Here is a 20,581-nt window from a genome sequence, read left to right as displayed (position 1 = left end):
AGGGGTACAATATTTAAGACGCTCGTCTCTAGGCTACGGTGGAGAGAGGCTACTAGGAGCATTTCTCACTTTGCAGGAGCTGCCCTGCCCTCATTACACAAATAACCCATTGAATTGAATGGGCACTGTGTAATGCCTAACTTTTCCTGTGGTGGTGCTGCAGGCAAATTAAAAACTTATTATATTCCTCCACATCTCACAGCTGATTTCTGTTCATTGTCTCAACAGTAGCACACTGTATGGTCAACTTACTATCATGAGATCTTTCTGACAAGGCAGACTCATCCAAAGGACAGAAGTCCTTAAAGCGAATGTACGATCAGCACATTCGCTTTAAATTTTGCACATGGATAGACCATTGCCAGCACGGGGAAGCCAGCGCCATAGTCCTTTTTTTGAGCCGAGGCCCGGTTACTGTGTACAGAGCTTTTCTATTCCCTGGCACCAGCTGGGGGTGAAGCACTGGAGCCATGTCATAGAGGGGAGGGGGTTTCCTCCCACTGGGGAAAGGTCGGCCCGCCTCCAGTGCTTCACCCCCAGCCGGTGCCCGGGAATAGAATGACGCTGTATGCAGGAAATGGGCCACAGTTCAAAAAAAGGACAGCGGCACCTGCTTTCGCATGCTGGCACTGTTCTATCCATTTGCAAAACTAAAAGAGAATGTACTGATGGTACATTTGCTTTAAGGGCTCCTTTATATATCATTATTGTCTGTTTGTGGCAGCCATCTTGTAGGCTCTTTGCTTTATTGCTCCAATTTCTTTCCAAAGACAGAGCCTCTCAAGCTTATATCAGTTTGGTTGCTTTAGACCTGGGCCAAGGTCTTCAACCTTATCCAGGAAATAATACTTTCCTTTTCCAGCCCTAGTAGTGGCTGCAAAGCTTCTAGTATTTATTGTATGTATCCTAAGAGATAAATAGAAAAGGTTCTTTCTACTTCTGTAGCTAAGCACTCTTTAGTTTTTATAGAGTAGATTATAGCTCAGCCAAAAGGGGACTCCAGAAACATAATAGTCTCTATAAAGGATCTTAGAATACTTCCTTTGAAAGGTCTGTCTAAGATCTGAGCAGGAGATTCCACCCTACAGGAATCTTCTTGCTACAGAACACAGGGGAAATTTACAATTTAGAATGTGAATCTGTCTGCCCTTAGTACAGTAGCAGGACAAGACTCCCTACTAGGCAGTTTTTATTCAATAAAGGGGATGGAGTATAGGAGTTCCTTTATACTATGGCATATTTATTAAAACCCCTATATGTCCTACCAATCAACAGGGGGGAGAAATCCCCATACTAATCATGCTGCTAATGGACTAAAAGAAAACAACCCTAACCCTAAATCATACTATTTTGGTGGCATTTTTAAAGCCCTGTAAAGCAATGTTTTCCAACTCCAATCCTTCAGTATAACATGCATTGAGTTTTAACCCATTGCTACATGTGTGGTGTGCCCCCCAGTGTGATGTTATGTTGGAGGGATGGCCGGTCACTTGCTAGGTGTTGTAGTGTGACACCACTCCTGTGGTGGATGTAACGCCTGGAGTCGTGGATCCACTGAACCGTCACTAGTGATGGTATTAACCGCACCAGGGAGCGGAGTCTAAGGGGCCGCTGGTTTTCACCAGAGCCCGCCGCAAGGCGGGATGGACTTGCTGCGGCAGGCGACCCCCAGGTCGCTACCCCTGGCTTGGTTGCTAGTGACAGCAGGCGAGGCGTGGCAGGAACAGCAGGCAGAGGTCTGTAGGCTTAACCGCAGGTGGCAGGCAGTGCTCAGGAACAATGGGTAAGCAGCGGACAGGGACTAGGGACCGGGACAGCGGGTCAAACGCTATAGGAAGCATGTAGAGGCTCCAACACGAGGGACAGGGCATGCTGGGATTTATAGCAGCGGACAGGGACTAGGGACAGTGGGCCAAACGCTATGGGAAGCATGTAGAGGCTCCAACATGAGGGACAGGGCATGCTGGAATTTATAGGGAGTGATTGTGTGCATACACCAATTAGGGGCGGACTGGCCCTCTAAATCTGAGACAGCCGGCGCGTGCGCCCTAGGAGGCGGGGACGTGCGCGCCGGCCGGCACAGACGGAGACAGGAGCAGGGCGAGGTAAGGCGCCCCCCAGGGCCGAACAGGCAGCAGCGCCGGGTCCCTGCACATGGACTCCGGCGGCTGCATTGGGAGGAGCACGGGACGCCGCCGCGGCCGTAACAGTGGATTGCCAAGATACAGCTGGACCTTAATGGGTTGTCACGTGACGCCAGTCCTGAGGGGCACACAGGTGTGATGGCACACCTGCTTTTAGGGTGGAAGGCCGGTAGTACCCTTTTCCCCTGTGGTCGGTGTCCTGCCGGGTTGCTACCGGGTCCCTTGGGATAGTGTCACAGATGATGTAGTCACAGGTGGCCAGAGTGGTATAATTACCCTCCTGGATAGTAGGACCCGCCACCCACAGAAAGGGGAAGTGTCCCAAGGTTGCAGTGTGTATGCTGTGCAGGTGGTGATGAAAAATCACAGACTCTTGAAAAAAAGTTGAGTTAGTTTACTACTTGTAAATGTGCAGCAGGTAATACAAAATAGGCAATCTGAAGTTTCCTTAAATAAAGTCTCTGAGACAGACTTGACAAAGTTCCAATAAACACCTGGCAATAGAACGGCCAGATCTGTAGGATAAGTGCAGTGTAGGATATAGTCGGGTTGGTTGTGTTTGTACTGAGTAAGACAATAAGTAGAGTAGCAGAGAGGAGGATGCCGTGGAGTCTCAACCCATGTAGTAATGTGCTCTGCCGGGATGTTGAAGGATGAGGTAGAATACTTAGAAGAAGGAGAAGAATAAGAATAAGAACACCTGTGCTTGTGTATTGACTTTTGATTTCAGTCTTTGCACCACCTTATGCCCACTAGCCTTGACCGAACCGTACTAATGGGTGACACAGGCCCCAGACCTTGTTACCTGGATTGAGTGGAATGCTGAGGGTTCCCTGCTGACACCCACACTGCGAGACAGAGTTCATAGGCTTACTGCAACTTTGCTCAGCCCGAATCAGTTCCTGGCTCTGTGGCTCTAGTATGGATACTGACCTGCACTGTAACTTCTCCTTGTCCACGGGGTGGGTAGAGGTTATCTTTTGGCTAGTCCTCTCATGAGAGGTTTAACACTGCATAGTGCTTGGTGTAGGTACTTAATAACAGTGTAATAACAGTGTACTGTCTTGTGTCCTACCCATGCGGGGTACTGGCTAAGACTGACACGCTTGGGGACCTGGCAGAGGGCCAGGACCCAGATGGGACTGCTGTGAAGAGCTGTTTAGTCTGCATCCTTTCTCCACACAGTCCCGAACAGAAGACTCTTGCTCCTCCCCCACCCATGGAACTAACTTTCTCTACAGCGTGTAGGGTGTGCTGTGATTGGGTTAAAAGAGTGCAGTAGAAGAACAGAGAGGAGAGGTGATAGGAAAGAAGAAAGCAGAAATCCTACTGGTCTACAGATTCTGGTAACACATAAACACAACAACCCCTTGCGATCCTTCAGCTGTGCAGCTTCCATACACTAATACATAATACAGCGACATCAAGTGGTCAACTGTTAATACTACTTTCATCTTAAGACCACAAAAAGTACAGACTTTTACGAAGGGTGTATACAACAGTAACACCCCTAGTGGGACACCACACATGCTGAGGACATTGAGGCCTGGACCTCTTACAATCTCATGTCCTGGACTTATATTTGTGGTAGTGAGTTGAATCTGCAGTACTGCACTCTCAAATCTTGTATACAAATATTGTATATTGCTAATTTATAATTACCATGTTTCATTGCCTAAGCAATGTCATCAGGAGAATAAGAATATAACTCTGATATGCTCTCATTGCCATCTTAAATATGCTTGCATTATAATTCCTCCCCAAACTTCCTGCCGATCACAACTCCACAAACTGACACTGCTCACTAAGATCAAGCTTTATATGTGATGTGCCCACGTTACATCATATGTCCCTAATATCCATATTAATTGGAAAGTGTGGAGTATACTGAAGGAATAACACAATGTGAAGTTATTATCCCTATGCGCATTACGATGGACTATAGACACTGTATACCATTAGACTTTTTGCACTCATAGGCCTTCCACATAGGTGGACATTTACTAAGGAGTCTAATGTGTGCGACTATTCTAATGTGGGTTGTTTATTTTGTTCCAATATATTGTGTGGGATTTATGGAAAAGTCATAGTAAGTGTACATATCTAAGTAAAAAGTTGCAAAAAAAAAAAAGTTGCAAACAAATTCCCCTGGAACTGACCAGATGTAAGCCTACACCAGATTTTGCGACTTTTAAAAAAGTTCAAAAAGATAAATTGGGAATCCCGGATTATGCCGATGTTTGGGTGAATACTCAAAACAGGCAGATTAATCGCTTTTTGGCCTTTTGGCAAAGATCGAGTCTAGTATATGTTCTTATTAGTTTAATATTTGATATGTCCCCTATTTGGGGACCATATATTAAATGGATTTTAAGAACAGGGAGATGGAAAAAGAGCAATATCAGGCATTGACCTGATATTGCAGTGCCTCCAGGTTCAGTGCACAATAAAAAAACAGGCAGATTAAAAAAAAATGTTAAAAGATATTCACCTGTCGAAAACTGGTTCCAAAATAGAACTTAGACCAAAAATGGGTGAAAAATCCAATTATTCACCTAAAAATAGGCACAAAGGGGGATTATTACTAACAAATCTAAAAAACACGATTTTGTCAAAGATGTTTTGGCATAATTTCCAATCCAATGTGTTTAGTCAAATTTATGTAAATTGTCTAATAGCATAGTAAATGTGTCTTAAAAATAATGGTCTTTTAATTAGTCTTATAAATTCACCTGGTTCGGAGCAGACATAGCGATGCGCCAATATATGCGACTTTTTTAAAAATTGCGCAGTTAATAAATTTAGCTAAAAAAGAATTCTGGCGCACTTTCGATCTAATTAACAAAAAAAACTCTAATTCAAAAAGTCGCATCTAAAAAAATCTTTAAAAATTCATATTAGATTTATTTTGAGCACAAACTAGATATATTAGACTAAAAACACGCGCAATTAGTTTGATAAATGTCCCCCAAAGCCTTTAATAAATTTCTCCCTTAGGGTACTATTAGACAAAATGATTATCGACTGTACCTGGCCAATTAATGGCTGTTCCGGCCGATAGTCATTTCCTGTAATAGCTCATACTGAAAAGCAAGATCAGCCGACATGCACAATATTGGCTGATCACTGCCTTTCTGCATGAACCAATATCCCAATAACAACGGGCTTCTGGCCATTCATCCACATGACAGAAGTAGCAGCAGCAGATCGCTGCTATCTTCTATGTGCTACCCAGCTGATCAAAAGTTCATCCGGCCATCTCCTCACGCAGCTCCCCGCTTCGCCACGCTCACTGTCGGTGCATGTAACAGCACCAACAGTGAGCAGGGAACAGGCGCAAGCGAGCGCTGACCAGACCGATTGGCGCTTGCTTGCACCTTAATGTCAGGCTGTGTAATAGCAAGAGAGCGGGGAAAGAGGGGAAAGCGAGCACTGACCTGACAGGTTGGCGCTGCTTGCTCCTCAGTACCGGGCCATGTAATAGGACCCTTAGGGTAGTATTACACGGAGCGATGATGGCCCGATAATAAGTGTAAACGAGCGCCGATCTGCTAGATCGGCGCTTGTTTACTGGGCCTATTACACGGCCCGATTATCTTTTAACAAGAACTGCTGCAGGGACATCATTACCGATGTCCTTGCGGCCCTTGCTTAACTTTATACATTACCTGTCCAGGCTGCAGAGCTCCTCTTGCGGTCTTCTTCTCCCCGGGTCAGCTGACAGGCCGCTCAGCCAATCACTGGCTGCGGCAGTCCCAGGCAGTGATTGGCTGAGCGGCCTGTCAGCTTAGACAGGCCGCTCTGAAGCTGGAGCGTGCAGGACCCGGGGAAAAGACCGCAAGAGGAACCCTGCAGCCTAGATAGGTAATGTATATCGTCAGCCCCCGACCACGTACCGCTATTACACGTAGCGATGCGCAGTCGACGCCCGACAATTATAGGTTCAAACCTATATCAACGATCAGACAATGATCGTTGTCATTGGCTGATTGTTGTATTTATTACACAGAGCGATAATCGGTAGAATCGGCCCGATTATCGTTCCGTGTAATAGTACCCTTAGTTTAAGGCAATCCTGGAACTGCCGTTCACGTCCATTGGGAGGAGAGATGCTGACATACATTTTCCCAGCTGAAAAGAATCCTTGCTGAACAACCTTGCATGCTGCTTGGCCTACAACCTGAGGCCCACCATTATAGAACCAACTCCAGATCCTTCGATGACCCCCTATAAAGTTTTCTAATAGCTAATAAAAATTTTTATGTTTTAGTGTACAATCTTTTGCATTTTAAGGTAATGACTTAGTTAATGGAGAAAATATATATTTTACTATTTTGGTAATTATTAATTTTTTTCTGTTCACGGTTAACAATATTAAATAATAGAGATAGTGTTTTTGTGTCTATAGCATGATGCTAATGATCATTCCATTAAAAAAATTACCACTTTCCTCTAAGAAAGAATGACATTGTTTGTATTTCCTGACATGTAAATGTGGTGAATTTGTAAGCCCTGGCTTTCACCCATTACTTTTACTATTGTACTTTATTTTCTTTCATGTTACATTTTATCTGCTAATAGAAAGTATGGGTTTAAAGATTACAGACTTTTATAACCAGCCTTTCATCACTCTACAATATCTTCCTACCCTTTAAAACATTGAAATTTCAAGCAAAAAACACCTATCTGAAGCAAAATCTTCTATTATATGTGCAATTAGCCCGGTTCTGCTGATCTGATAAATAAAGAAAATTACTGGTAATTTTCTTCATAACCGACATGATGGACATAAACAAACGAACAGTACGGTTTTGCAATTTTAAAATTTTTGTTATTATTTTCCCGCCCTCATTACAATTTTTTTTTACTGAGAATCTATTAAGGCACCCCATGATTAAACCTCTACATAATTTATTGTTAAATATGCTGACACTTTACATAATAGGATTGCTCTATTTGTACTATCTTTTGTGTTTTGTGCAATCTTTTAATGGGTTTCTTTATATCACTAGCTCTCTGTGGGATATTTGGGCACCTCTTTACACAGGTTTTATTTAATAACTTAGGTATTAATAGGATTTAAGTGTGGAGGATTAATCTACCATAAATGCTGAAGAATTACGATAAAAAAAATAAATCTAGTAGTAAAAAAAGCACTTTAGTAGCCCTCTTTTGTAACTAGTAGAATGATTAATTATGTACTTTAGACATGGCTAACAGTGTTAATATTATATCTGCAACTCACTGGGGAAATTGGAATTTCCATTTACCAGTTTAATTTAATATGATTTATAAGACTGTATTTTTAAACACATCTTTGAATATAGTTTTTTCCCTATTGTTTATGGATTTGCACATAGGATACTCAGTACCCCGGACCACATTGATCAAAGCTTTTGACATATGACACATCAGAAGTAATACCCTTTAATGGAGAAGAGTGAATTTCTCCAACTTAAATTCTAGTGAATTGACTATTAGATTTGAATGAATTCTGATTGGCATAGCATGCCACACAAAGGAAGCATGAATTCCCGTTAAAGGCATGGAGCCCCTGCACCTATATAGTGGTTGTATACAGTCACTGGATTGGGCACAAAACGTGCAGCCTAGTAAATGTACAGTAGTGAGCATATTGTAAGTGAAGATCCATACAGCATACAGCAGTTTACATGAGCAGAGACTCCTGACCTTGACAGTGGTTCTTGGCCTTTGTACTATATCTTAGCGATTAGCACAAGATGTCTTTTTGTGTCAAAATTGTAAACATTAAAAAAATATACATTTGTAGTGTATAGTGGAATGAGTGTATGTTCCATAGAAACAGGTGTGAAATACTTTTCCTGTGCTACAAAGACCTGGAATAAACAGGATATATCTGTAGTGTATAGTGCCAAAGAAAAAGTATTACAAATCTGTTTCTATGGAATTTACGTTTATTCCACTATACACTACCTATATATCCTGTTCATTCTAGGTCTATCTAGCACAAGTAAATTATTACTGTCAAATATTTGTTCATTCTACTATACACTACAGATATATCCTGTTCTTTCCAGGTGTGTTTGGCACAGGAGAAGTATCACATATCTTTTTTTATGGCATATACGCTCATTCCACCAGAGACGTAGAACACAGCAAAGAGGAAGTGGAAAGACAAGATGTTAGTAATCTAGGCAGGAAGTGGCCAGAGAGAACTGAGCAGGGAAGAGATGGGTGGGGTAGATCAATCAATCACCAGAGCAGACGAAGTAGAGTAAGTTCAGAAAAGTGCAAATAAAGCATAGAGTATAAATACAAAACATGACTTAAGGTGCAGTCTCGGCCATATACCACACTGAGTTCTGAACAGGCACCCGTATGATATACACTTACTAAAATTGTTATATTGATTTTTTTTCTCATCTGATTCTCCAGCTTCTGTGTATAAGATAACATGTTATATGGTTTCCTTTTAATACACAACTTTATATTGCAATATATCATAATTTAATATATTTGTAATAAAAAGAAACCTAAAATCAAGGCAGATATATAATATATAAATCTTTAAAGAAAGGAGGAATAGGTTCTCCTTTCTGCAACATTATATGGTTACCCTATTCAATTAGTTACATTAAAGCTATTTTCCATTTAATATCTCCTTACTACAGCCTCTCTTTCTTTCTTTCTTTCTTTCTTTCTTTCTTTCTTTCTTTCTTTCTTTCTTTCTTTCTTTCTTTCTTTCCTACAGCCTATCTATCTATCTTTCTTTCTTTCTTTCTTTCTTTCCTTACTACAGCCTCTCTTTCTTTCTTTCTTTCTTTCTTTCTTTCTTTCTTTCTTTCTTTCTTTCTTTCTTTCTTTCTTTCTTTCCTTACTACAGCCTTTCTTTCTTTCTTTCTTTCTTTCTTTCTTTCTTTCCTTACTACAGCCTCTCTTTCTTTCTTTCTTTCTTTCTTTCTTTCTTTCTTTCTTTCTTTCTTCTTTCTTTCTTTCCTTACTACAGCCTCTCTTTCTTTCTTTCTTTCTTTCTTTCTTTCTTTCTTTCTTTCTTTCTTTCTTTCTTTCTTTCTTTCCTTACTACAGCCTCTCTTTCTTTCTTTCTTTCTTTCTTTCTTTCTTTCTTTCTTTCTTTCTTTCTTTCCTTACTACAGCCTCTCTCTTTCTTTCTTTCTTTCTTTCTTTCTTTCTTTCTTTCTTTCTTTCTTTCTTTCTTTCCTTACTACAGCCTCTCTTTCTTTCTTTCCTTCTTTCTTTCCTTCTTTCTTTCCTTCTTTCTTTCTTTCTTTCTTTCTTTCTTTCCTTACTACAGCTTCTCTCTCTCTTTCTTTCTTTCTTTCTTTCTTTCCTTACTACAGCCTCTCTTTCTTTCTTTCTTTCTTTCTTTCTTTCTTTCTTTCTTTCTTTCTTTCTTTCTTTCTTCCTTCCTTCCTTTCTTTCTTTCTTTCTTTCTTTCTTTCTTTCTTTCTATCTTTCTTTCTTTCTTTCTTTCTTTCCTTACTACAGCCTCTCTTTCTTTCTTTCTTTCTTTCTTTCTTTCTTTCTTTCTTTCTTTCTTTCTTTCTTTCCTTACTACAGCCTCTCTTTCTTTCTTTCCTTCTTTCTTTCCTTCTTTCTTTCCTTCTTTCTTTCCTTCTTTCTTTCTTTCTTTCTTTCTTTCTTTCTTTCTTCACTTTATATGCTATTATGTATTTATGGAACAATGTTATCTCACCAATTAATCTATTTACTTCAAAACAAAGTATTACAACTAAGGTTCATACAGTTCTTATGTCACACCTACACATATCCATTTTGATTTCAAAAGGCCCCAAGCATCTCTTGGATTTTTGGACTATTTATGCTTTTGCCTTCAGTGCCTGCCTGGCAGCTTATGCACCACGTCCCCCTTTATAAATATTTATAAAGAGGTGTGCTGCAGGAGTCATGACACGAGCAGAGTGGTTCAGTGTGGGCTGCAGGACCACCTCAACTGTACTGTAACTGTTCATTTAATTATTAATTGGAAACTATCAGCAAGTTAGAGAAATTTTACCTGCTGATAGCTTCCTATTGCTCTGGAGCAGCTGAGGATAAAGGTGTCTCTTACCTTTATCCTGGGTGCTGTTTATGTGCAGTTTGTAGTTTAATTAAGCATCTTGGAAGGCAGTGTGGTGCACTGGGGGTTAGGCTACCATCCCCAGAGCAACAATCTGCCCCAGCTGACCCACCCCTTCTAATGACTATCAGTAGAGCTCCATGTGCTCCAAATGGCCTAAATAGATGCTGAATTACTGCATGTAATAGTGATGCGCAGCTGATCGCTAACAATTGAATACACTGTTATACATTTACTCTCCATGCTCCCAGTCTTCTCCTTCCATCTGCTCCCTTCCCAGTGCTGCAGCTTCAGATGGGTCTCAGAAGTGATGGTCCCAGTCAGTTATTGGCTGAGCCATGTGTCAGCTTAGGCAGACCACTCTGAAACTGCAACTTCCGGGAAGCAAGCAGAGGGCAAAAGAAGACCGGGAGTGTGGAGGGGTAATGTATTAACAACTTAAAGCAAGGACATTGCTAAACAGTTATCGAGCTGTGTAATAGGCTCATTAAATGAACAACGATCTAGCAGATCGGCGCTTGTTTACATTATAGATCAGGCAATCATAAGCCTGTCTAATAGGATCCTTAGGCCCTTGATAATTCCAAAATCAAACGGAAAACTGACGTGAAAAGGCAGCTCTTGAATCAACAATATTGTACAACCCACTCTATAATATCTTTCATCTTACATTATACTAATCAGTTGGAGGCCTCCAAAATATATTTTTTTTCCTATCAATAGTATTTAGTTCCTGCACATTTTGCTCACTTTACAGATAGTATTCGAGATGCACAGAAATTTGTAGGTTTATAAATATAGTGACAATGACCTAAAATTCTCTCCTTTTAGAAAAGATTAGGTAATTTTTTTCGCCATTTCATATCTCACTGTATAAAGGATTTCTTGGTGGTCTCTCCGCTCAAAAATGCATGTTATACTTGGTGAACAGTGCCATCTTGATGGGGCTTCATGCCCATCATGCCCCATATCCCCAATATCCCTAATAAGAGCGACAATGAGGGTTTTTGTCTATTCAGCAGTAAGGAAGAGACAGATTTTACAGATGTTTTTTCAGATGCAGGTGACAGGGATTGAAAATGGGGTGTGAAAGACAGCTAAGAGTCGAACAGGACCCCAAGGCAGCAAACTTACTTTCTAGTTGTTATGGTTGCACCACAGAGATGGATTTGTTAGGTGGGTGGTTATCAGAGGGAGGAAATACAAGAATGTCAGTTTTAGTAAGATTTAGTTTTATGTTCAATCTGTTTTTATTAAGAGGTTCCAACATATACAAACTGGAAATAATCCACATTATCCAGTAGACATACAATAGCGCCTCTACAAATGCCATGACAAAAGTCGCCAATAAAGAGCATTGCTAAGAATGTGTCATCATATTCTAGTCTTGTGACGCTCAGAACCCCACATTTTTATGAGAAAAAAAGCCAATAAACAATAGATACTAACTAACCACAAGGGTGGTGTGTAAACTATTTTAACCAACATATCGGTGAAACTTGAGATAGAAAAGAAAGAGAAAGGCGAAAAGAGAAAGCAGAGACAACAGCTAGAAAGAAGAAAGAGCGGGGGAGAGGAATGGATGAGAAAGGGTAGTAGGCAGTAGTGGATTATAATAGGGGCGTTTTGGGCGGCAGCCCGGGGCCCTGAGCTCCTGGGGGGCCCATGACCACCCAAAAAGACTCTCAGTGGTGTACTGTCTCCTGCCTACACTTCCGCCATGATTTGCAAAAAATCATTTTTTTTTATGGCAATTTTGCACAAATCAGGACATTATGACATTATCTGTCCTGTACTATGAACGCCAGGCTAGTTCCGCCATAGTTACAGTGGGGTGGGGCGGCCCAGGATTGGTGGACAGCCCGGGGCCTATGGTAAAGTTGATCCGCCCCTGGTAGTAGGGGTGCACAGCAAACTGAGCAAAAAAAAAAAAAGCCTTGGGGGGGGGGGGGGGGGGCTACAACCAGGACAACCAAAACAGGTCGAATTTAGCAGAACGGTCATGCGCCTCAGCCACTATTTCCTCCATTCTACCGATCTTCTCTAACCATTCCACTATAGTGGGCACCACCTGCGACTTCCAATGCCTTGGGATGACTAAGCGAGCTGCCGTCAGCATGTGTCTGAGAATGCCCTTTTTGATCTGTCCAAACGGGCCCGATATCATAGATAATAGGGTGACCTGAGATGTGTTTGTCACTCTCTTCCTTGAATAGATTTCGTAAATTCGTAGGATCTGATCCCAAAATGTCTGAATGGTGGAGCACTCCCACCAGATATGGAGTAATGTCCCCGTGGCTGTTTCGCATTGCCAGCAAAAGGTCGGAGGCCGTGGTAAAAATCCGATGCATTCGAGCCGGGCAGTAATACCACCTAGCCAGAATCTTATAATTTTTTCCTTTGCCCTAGACGCCAAAGACAAGCCATGGGTCAGAGTGCAAATCTTAAATTTTGTACTCTGTTCGAATGTAGTCCCCAGGTCCTGCTCCCACTGTGCAAAGAAAGGAGGCGAATCACCATTGCTTTTTTGGAGAAGTAACTGGTACAATTGTGATAACGAGTGTGGGATCTCAGAGCTGGACAAGAAGAGATTATCAAACTCCGAACACTCTGAAGAGTATGGCGTATCAGGGAAAGTTCAACTCCAACCAAGATAGGCGCATCTCCTGGTACCGTGCTTGTAATGTGGGTAAATCAGGAATCGCCCCATCAATGACTACGTCTCTAAGACGTGGCAATGTTGTTAATTCCCACATCAGGAATCTGGACTCTACAAGTCCTGGGGCAAAAGCAGGATTCATCAATATGGGAGTCATAGGACCCGGTCTAAGAGAGATCTTGTGCATGTCCACCCAGTGGCCTCAAATATGCAGCGTGTGAGAAATCGGGGGCATCAGCCAAGGGGCCAAGGCAAGATCAAACGAAGCTAATGCACACTCCAGCTTGACCCACCTTTTGATCGTAGTAATCCTGGACCAATCCAAGACCCTTAGCAGGGCCGCATCGGCGTGGTACATTCTAAGGTCAGGTAAACCGGCTCCTCCTTTCAGTCTGTGTTTGGTAAGTGCCGCAAAACGAATTTTGGGTCTTCTGGCATTCCAAACAAATTTTGAGATTGCCCGCTGCAACACTCTGAAGAATTCAGAGGGTGCACATATAGGGACCGTCTGAAATAAAGTAATTTGGGTAAGATATCTATCTTAACCACGTGCATGCGCCCAAACCATGATGTCGGTTTGTGAATAAAGTTTTGTAGCTCTGCTAGAATACAGCGCTGCATTGGCAAATAGTTTAGGGAATATAGGAGATGTGGTTCAGAGGGGACCTGAATCCCTAAGTACGTCAAGTGGTCTGACTGCCAGCGGAAAGAGAAAGACCCCTCCAGATTATCTACGTCTGCAGGAGCCAGTGAAACATTCAAAGCCTCCGTTTTGGACATATTAACTTTAAAATTGCTCAGGGAGCCAAATCGATCAAATTCCCTTAAGACCGATGGCAGTGAGGTCACAGGGGCAGAAACATAAAGTAATAAATCATCGGCATACAGGGCTAATTTGTGGTGGTCCCTCCCAATTTTAAGTCCCAGAACATCCTGATTTTTCCTGAGGGCTACAGCTAAGTGTTCCATGGTAAGGCTATGTTCACACTGCGTATGAGTCCGGCCGTAGTGCGAACTGCGAATATACGCACATAGTTTTGAGGTTGATGCGTTCGCTTAAAAGTATACGATATACGCCCGCATAATGCACACTACATATAAGCTTACGACCGGATCGTATGCGGCACCGTGAAAAATGAACAAGACCATTGTTTGAGGACGGAAATGTTCCAACTCACCGCTGTGGATTTCCATGCGGTCCCATACGAAGTACTTATTTCAGCCAAATTGAACTTGATTTTTCGATCCAAAAGGTTCTGTGAGTTTTATTGGGCTGGGCGAAGATTTCCCAGTAAATGACCTGTTTCAGATCGCTTCGAAACAAGCTAGGGAAGCATAACTGTACTGCGGGCGTATGTTCGCGGTTTGTACACATCCGGCCGCATGTCGATTTTTCCCACGCCCGTAGTTTCAGCCGCACATGTACGGCGGCATATGAAATGCGGCCAGACTCATACGCAGTGTGAACATAGCCTTAGGATGTATAGTAGGGGAGACAAGGAACAGCCCTGGCGAGTACCATTACAGATATTAAATAAATCAGAGAGAATCCCATTAACTCGCACCCTCGCAGTCGGGGTAGAATAGAGGGCAATAGCCCTATCTATGAAGCAGGGGCCCAAGCCTATCTGCTCCAAAGAGGCTCTGAGAAATTTCCAATGCACTCTGTCGATTGCCTTCTCTGCATCTACTGACAGGAGGCACATAGGAAATTTACTGCGTCGGGCGTGGGATATTAAGCCAATGGTCCTAAGGGTATTGTCCCTTGCCTCCCTTCCAGGAACAAAGCCCCCCTGGTCTCAATGTATGACTGTGGGGACTATGCTACCCACCCGAACCGCCAGGATCTTAGAATAAATTTTTAGATCACAATTGATCAATGATATAGGGCAATAATTCCCACATTTCTTGGGATCCTTATTAGGTTTGGGAAGGACCACCACATATGCCTCTAATGTTTGTTTCGGAAAGGGACAGGAAGGTGATATGCTATTAAAACAGCGGGTCATGAAGGGGAGAAGACTACCTTTGAATGATTTATAAAAAGCTGCCGTGAAGCAGCCATCCCTGGGCTTTTCCCCCCTTTCAGCGACTTCAATACCAATTCCACCTCTGTTTCAGAAAAGGCAGAATCAATATGTTCCGCCTGCTCTAGGTCCACCGTAGACAAAGTATCTGCCATATAGCTTGTCATTTTAGCAGCTAAGGAAGATGGAGGTAAATCCTTGAATCATCCTTTGCTCGAGTACAGATCCGCAAAATAGGCTTTAAATAGATTTGCTATTTGCCTAGGGTGAGACACTTCTGCATTTCCGGATCCCCGGATAGTGGGAATAAAAGTAGAGGTCGACTTAGGATGGAGCAGTCTAGCCAAAGCATGGTCGCACTTGTTGGCGTGCTCGTACTAAAGCTACGTAATCTCTCTTTCTGCCGTAGGGTCTTACGCAAAAGTAAATTGCATAGTTTTTCTTGCACTACAATAAGCACTAGAAGATTGGCGTAGACTGTCGCTTGTGTATAGTGGTTAATTCCTCTATTTTTTTTAAGAGCTTTTGAATTTGCGTTGAGTTCGCGTTTAAGCCTCGACCCCTGGTTAATAAGCTCCCCTCTGATCATGCACTTCAGAGCCTCCTAATGTAACGGCAAAGCCGTCGAATCATGAGCATAAGTATCAAGAATAGCTTAATCGTCTGCTCCACAGCGGCCTTGCGAACCGTGTCTCTTAGTAGGGACTCATTGAGCCTCCATGTCCATTCTCGAGGCACGAGATTACCGTGCTAATAGTAGCGGAAGGCTGAAATAACTGTCACATCCGCGGCACATACCTCTCGCCACGGCGCTGCTGCCCCATCTCCTGCGTTGTGCCGGGGCTCCTCCTCCAGCTGCCTGTCAGCCCAAAGGGCGCGTCCCTGTCTCCTAGGGAGCGTGTGTGCCGGCTCTGCTATAACTTAAAGGGTCACTGTGCCTTTAATTGACTGCTGCTCTGCTCTGAGATTCTCCTATAAATTGCAGCCCTGCCCCACCACAGGTGTTGGAGCCTCTGCATGCTTCTTAGTGTGTTCAGTCCCAGTTACCTGTTTGTGTCTATCCTGTGTTCCTGCACATTGTTTCTGCTACCTTCGGTTCTCTGTATTCAGCTGCCTACCTGCCTGTCTGCCTGCTTTCCTACTGTTCCTGCTACACCTCGTCCACCGTCACTAGCAAGCCAAGCCAGGGGTAGCGACCTGGGGGTCGCCTGCCGCAGCAAGTCCATCCCGCCTTGCGGGGGGCTCTGGTAAAAACCAGCGGCCCCTTAGACTCCGCTCCCTGGTGCGGCTTACACCATCGCTAGTGACGGTCCAGTAGATCCACGACTCCAGTCGTTACAACATAGCTGATTGAGAAACGAAAAGCATGTTCAGCCTGCCGTACGATTCATGAGCCGCAGAAAAGTGGGTGAAGTCTTCATCTTTTGGATCGCCAAACATCTGCCAGTCTATAGAAGCGCAAGGCAGTCTGGACAGTGGAAATCGTGGACTTAGCCACCAAGGACCTGCCAGTAGAAGAATCCTTAACCGGGTCCAAGACAATATTAAAATCGCCACCCAACACAAATGTCCCCTTGATAAAGGAGTCCGCTTTCCGACAAATATCTAGAAACGCCTTCCCCTGGTTGGAGTTGGGGAAATAAACGTTCCCAATAGTATAAATTTCGACCAAAATGCTCAATCTCACAAAGACATAACGTCCATTCGGGAAGATCAAAGGGTCCAGGAGAACATGTTGTAGCTTTTTGTTCAGGGCAATAGTCACCCCAGGGGAAGTGCTATGAAGTGCTATGAATCCAAACATTGTAGTGTCTGGTGCGCATGCCCGATACCTGCCCAGCTTTAAAATGTGTCTCTTGCAATAATAATATAAGTACCTTTTGTTTGTGTATCCTGTAGGTGATTTGTGAGCGTTTCTCCGGGACGTTGAAACCTCGGACATTCAGGGAAGCCAACTTGATGGAAGGTGCTGTCATCGTGTGTGGAGGGAGCTAAGGGAGCAAATTAAAAAACAAAAAAAAACCTAGAGAGGGGGGAGAAGGGGGAGAAGAGAGGAGAAGAGAAGGGAGAGAAAGGAGTAGAAAAGAGGAAGAAGAGAGAAAACAGAGAAGGTAGGTAGATAGAGAAAGAAAAGGCCGAGCCAAGAGAGGTAGGCCACGACTATACTGATCTAATCCGTATAGAAAGTATTCCCAGCTGGGAAAACCGACACCTTAGCGTCATCCTACTGAGGGGGTAACTGACAACAGGGAGGACGGGAGTCTATGGCGGGACCCACCCCAGATGTAACGATCAATTGATAAGCTTCAACATCCAGCCCCCCCCACCCTTATATCCGAACATATCCAATACACAGGCTGCGGAAGACATCCTGCAGCCTAACCCCTACTACCATCTGCCCCATACATTTTATAGCATGTATAATAACAGTAAACTGTACAATAACAGGCATAACACCTTTAACCTTATGCACACTCGTTCTAAAGAACTAGCTTAGACCCTTCCCCGTGGAATCTAATGTAGTGAGGTTCTTGCAGTCCCCTCTGGATCAGCCATTAACCGGAGCTTGTCGTGTAGGAAGAGGAGGAAGATGACCCCAATCAGGAAGAGATATCATGGGCATATTGAGTTCAGCCAGAAAAGACGGTAGATAATCCGGTTCACATAGTTCAATCCTTCTACCACTCCTGCGTACCACCAAGTGAAATGGAAATCCCCACGTATAGGGAATGTCTTTCTCATGTAAAGCCTCCAAGAGAGGGCGCAGCGAGCGCCGTTGAGCCAACATAGCTCTGGAGAGATCTTGTAAGAATAGGAGGCGATGCCCATCACAATCCACGCAATCTAGATTTCTGACGGCACGCATTAGTTCCTCTTTAAATCTATAGTGGTGTAAGCGACATATTATGTCTCTCGGTTTAGAATTGTCCGGATTCACCGGGCCCAATGCCCTATGTGCCCGATCTATCTCAAAGTCATCACCAATCGGCCCGCCCAGCAGGGAGCTGAAGCATTTCTGCAGAGTGGGGATTAAATCTGACGATTTGTAAGCTTCCGGTAACCCTCTATTTCTCACATTATTTCTCCTATTTCTGTTTTCCTGGTCATCATGGAGCTTGCATAGTTGCTTAATGTGAAGTTCTTGAGTGGCCACTGCGCTTGTACATCTTGTACAGCAGTATACAGCGCTGTCCGATCATAGGACAAATCCTGTACCTTAGCCTCTATAGCTGCAAAGTCAGACCTCAACATCCCCACTTCTTTTTTTATAAGACGACTCCAGCCTCTCCATAAATCTTTCCATTTCAGCCCTAGTAGGTAGTAATTTAACATGTTCCTGCCAGTCCCATGTAGCTTAGGCGCTGGGAGATGACTGTGATGCAAGGGCATTGTCCTTATCCTGCAGGGCTTGAGAAATGAACGGCTGCGCCATAGGGGATAGAGGAGCAGGCAATAATGGCGCCTGTGTCTGCTGTGTCTTTCCTGTGCTATGCACAGATGCACGTGGTGTCGTCCCGCTCATTGCCGTTCCAGGTGGGGAAGCTACAGGGCTGCCGGACTGACCTGGTCTGACCACGGGTGGGTTCCCAGCAGGGGTAAGTGTGTCCCCTGTGTGAGGCGGGCTGCGTTGCGATTGCTGAGGACTTGCTGCAGCGGGATTAGGCTCCGTGCACCGAGCAGGGCCGCGAGGTGTGTCGCTGGAGAGGAAGCGGGCAATGTTGCTCTGCGCCCGGGTCCCGGCAAAGCTCCCCTTCTTCCCCTGCTGCATCTGGTCAGAGTGGGGTGAGTGGATGCGGTGCTAACGGCAGTAAGGTGCGTCCTCTCAGCTGAGCTTTCCTGTGTGCGCTTACTCCTCCATTGCCAGGCCACGCCCCCTAAAATTTAGTTGTAGAAATTGGGAAGACATCATGTTAGAGATGGCGGACAGTCACTGCTGTTTGGTTGACTCTGTATGGGCCCTATTCAACTGGACGATTATCGTTCAGATTATCCTTAAATCGTTTGAATCTAAACGATAATCGTTCGTCTGAATAGCAGTTAACGACTAACGACGGAACGAGAAATCGTTGATCGTTTAATAAGACCTGGACCTATTTTTATCATTGCTCATTCGCAAATCGTTCACAATGAATAAGAAGTCGTTCGGTCGTTCGCAGTAGTGACGAACGCAATAGCGATGACAAAACAACCGCAAGCACGATCATAAGTAACGATTATCTTTCCATGTAAATGGGTGAACGATTTCAGGTCTTTCGTAATAGCGGTTGTTTGGATCGTTTATAATTAACGATTATGCGAACAATAATCGTCCCCTGGAATAGGGCCCTAACTCTAAATGGTAAATCAGTGCATTATAGCCAAGTTTTATTCCTTTCTTTGTTCCCTTCTTACCTAACTAAATTTATTGTACTTCTGTATGATGATATTGCATGTATATTAGATTTTGTTAAGGGTCTGCCCAGTCATTCACCAGCTGCATCAGGGCTCCACCTTAAAATATGATGATATGATAGAGTATGATGGTAGAAAAAAGAATATAAGAATAACCACAACTACTGCATCACATTGTTTTCTGCCCTGAACCAATACTATGAATTAATGTGAATTACGTACTAATATAAATCTAAAATGGTGGTTAAGCAAAGCAGAAAGATCCCTTCAAAATCAATGTTATAGGCAAAACCTGTTGATCTTCAGCTGTTGCAAAACTACAATACCCATCAGGACTTTGGCTTTGGCTGTCCAGGTATAATGGAAATTATAGTTTTGCAACAGCTGGAGGCCCCAACAGCTGGAGGCCCCCAGGTTCCCCTTTCCTGACATGGGCTGTGTTTACATCTGTTTCTGTTAGCCGCATACTCTTTGATGGAAAAGTAAAACATAAAAGTAACTTGGGCACCTCTAAGTAACCTAGTGGACCTCATTATAAGTCAGTAGTTCCATTGGGTAAAAGGATGACTGCCTGAATTAGAAAAGGCAAACAATGAAACATTCCCTTGAGGGAATTTTTGTGGCCAAAACTAACTGGATCTTGAAGAGTTACCTACTTTAAAGGATTAGATATAGCAAGGGGCCTCAGTATCTGGATGGAGTTAAAGTGGTTGTAAAATACAGAAGCACTGATAGCGTATCCTTAGGATAGGCCATTTGTGATTCCCACCCATTTATCAGTCTAACTTCTGGGACCCATGTTGATCCATATAATGAAGTGGTCATGCAGAAGCACTGAACCCACTGATTGATTTGTAAAGGAGTCTGTATCTTTTACTGCAACATGTCCCATTCACTTAAATGGGATTCATTTGTTCAAGCTAGGTAAAGACACTTTTACAGATGAGTTTCATAGCTTACAGTAATTTGATGATGGACGGGTGGATTGAAGGGTGCTCTTTTGCACTCATTCTACTTTTAGCCAACCACATTATTGCTATGAATCAATATTAAAATAATTAGGTATTGTAAAGGTGACCAGACTATTAAAGGAACAAGCATGCAAATTAGTTGTCTACACGATGGTTTGTAGCTGTGCAATTCATAAGATTAATTTGACCGTCAAAAGTTCTTTGCCTTGCTATTTGCCCAAAACATAAATTGTGTGGTTTTTCTTACACCTTCAAGGAAATGTGCATTTCATTTATTTCAACCAACAAGTTTAACAATAGAATAAAGT

At 43.2% G+C, this 20,581-nt stretch overlaps 1 pseudogene; it reads left to right on the top strand.

The window, feature by feature from the left end:
* Positions 1 to 4,413: 4,413 nt before the first annotated feature.
* Positions 4,414 to 4,594, top strand: LOC138781876 (U2 spliceosomal RNA; annotated as a pseudogene).
* Positions 4,595 to 20,581: the final 15,987 nt, after the last annotated feature.

This window comes from Dendropsophus ebraccatus, chromosome 1 (assembly GCF_027789765.1).
Source record: "Dendropsophus ebraccatus isolate aDenEbr1 chromosome 1, aDenEbr1.pat, whole genome shotgun sequence".
NCBI classification, from domain to species: Eukaryota; Metazoa; Chordata; class Amphibia; order Anura; family Hylidae; genus Dendropsophus; species Dendropsophus ebraccatus.
This window is presented reverse-complemented; position numbering and strand designations above follow the sequence as displayed.